Genomic DNA, 2,659 nt, shown 5'->3' with positions numbered 1-2,659 from the left:
TCTATACTTTTAAGCTTTTTTAAAAAGTACGTAATTAGTTTCTAATAGTTATTCTCTAGCTAAGAGAGGATTACCTTAATTACGAAATTTAATATATTAAGCTTAATTCTCGTTTTTAATTTATTATCGAAGTATTAAAGGATAAAAGCCTTTATAAATATAAACTTTAGTTTTTAGAAAGCTATTAAATTAATAGTATTTAATTAGAAGTCTATTATTAATTATTTAGCGTTCTTATTAATTAAAGGGGCTACGATTTTCGAGTAATTCTTAATAAAATGCTTATAAAAGCTTATAAACTTAAGGAATCCTTAGAGGTCTTTTAAGGATTAAGAGATTAGTTAATCCTTTATTATAGTAATTTATTCTTCTATAACGTATATACTTATAAAGGAGATTATAAACCCTAGGAATTCTATTATTATCGTATTAAAATTATATTTTTCTAGATTTATATAGAGGCTCTATTCTCGAAGTTTTCTAAATACTATTTTAATATTCCGTTAATATTCTTTTAATATTATTAAATATATTAAGATATTATCTATATAAACGATATATATTATATCTATAAGGCTAGCTAGTACTTTATTAATATATACCTAGAAAGTAGCTAGTATATTCGCGAGGCTAAATAGTATAATAAAGTATTTAAAGTAATTATATTTTATTCTAAATACTATTTTCTACTCGTCCCCTATTTTAATATATAGTTAATAATAAGTATCTTTTAAATTTAGTTTTATAAATAACTTAGCTATTATTAATTAATCGAGTAACTCGTAGATAAACGGGAAAGTAATATAGTCTTTCTTCGTAATCTTATTAAGTCCCCTATAATTAACGTATATCCTAAGCTTATTACCTTTTTTTAGGATAAATAATATAAAGGTATTAATAGGGTTAATAGAGTATTTAATTTATCCTTTTTTTAACGAATTATTTACGTATTCCTTTAATATTTCTAATTCTTTTTCTATTAAAGCGTAAATAAGTCTAAAAAGTAGTTTCTTTCTATCCTCGAGTTTTATCGAATAATCCTATTAATAATACTATAATAAAATTAAAGCTTATTTAATATCGAATACGTCCTTAAACTCGTAATATTCCGCTAAGACTATAGTAAATAGCTTATTTCTCTTATTATACTCTTATAAAAGTACTATAAAGGGAGTTTATATATTCTATAATATAATTAAAGCTACTATTAAGGATTAATAGATTATACTCTTAATTTATTTTCTTATTAATATAATTCTAATATCTTATTTCCTAATAAAATATCTCTAATAGCCCTATAATTAATTATTTATTAATTATACTTAAGCTAACTAAAGTCTTCCTAAGATAATATCGTATTTATTCGTAATATTATTTACTATTATATACTCTATTATTATTATACGTTTTATCCTAAGGTTATCTATTACTTAGCTAATAATCTTTTTCTTATTATAAATACTTATCTCCTTATTTTAGAATACCCTTTTTAGTTTACCCTATTTTCCCTTTAATTATTCTTTAGCTTCCTTTAAGAGGTTATTATTAATAACGTTAATATCGGCTCCTCTATCTAGTATTACCTCTCCTTTAACTTAATTATTATTAATATATAGTTTAATAGTTATTTCGTATTATTTTAATCTTAAGAGTAATAGTTCTTCTTATTAAAGGTCTCTTATTATTCTCCCCTTAAATAGTTCGTAGTTTATTATTAAGTATTATTTATATAATTTATATATATAGCTTTATTTTTTATAATTTATATATAATACCTCTAAATAGCTATTAATATAATATCTATATTTATTATAATTATAATATTTAATATCGTCTAAAGCCTTTAGCCTTCTTCTATCTATTTACTATTATTTTATTATTCCGCTATAAAGTATAATAGATTAACTTAGCTAATTATTTAATTTTTAATCGTCTCTTCTTTATAATTACTTATCGGTTATTCTTTTATAGATCTTATATTAAATTTATTGTAGATTATCTTAGCTTCTCTCTTTATTATCTTAGCGTTATTTTAGGCTTCTCTTAGTCCGTAATAAAGTCTTTACCCTCTTAGTTACTCTATTTAACTCTATTCTTATATAAAGACTTCCTTAAATTATAATCTATTATATAAGATCTAGGTTAAGTTTCGCGAATAAAAGTATTACTTTATAGATCTATAATAAAGGTTTAGGTAGCTCTACTTCTAAGCTATCGTAAGCGTCTATAAAGTCTTAGTATTTCTAATTAAAGGCTTAAAATTATTAATCTTATTTATATAGTTTAATAATTATCTAGAGTACTTAAATATTATTATTATCTATATCGCCCTTTAGCTAAGCCTTTATTACTCTTTAAGTAACTTTATAAATAGATCTATATTCTATCTATATATATAATATCTATCTCTACTATAAAGTATTAATAAAGTAATTATTTATATATATAATTTTATTAATATCTTTATAGAAACTCTTCTTATCGAGCTAGAATCGTATATCGAGGCTAAATAAGAAGGTATTAAGCTCTAACTAAGACGTCCCTTTATATTAAATAGTTAATAACTATATTTTCGTAAAAAGTATACTTTATAATTCTTTATAATATATTACTTTAAGTATTAATATTAATCTACTAATTTACTCTTAATAGTAAGCTT

This window comes from Verticillium alfalfae, genomic scaffold (assembly GCF_000150825.1).
Source record: "Verticillium alfalfae VaMs.102 supercont1.14 genomic scaffold, whole genome shotgun sequence".
Taxonomy (NCBI): domain Eukaryota; kingdom Fungi; phylum Ascomycota; class Sordariomycetes; order Glomerellales; family Plectosphaerellaceae; genus Verticillium; species Verticillium alfalfae.
Note: the sequence above shows the minus strand (reverse complement) of the source record.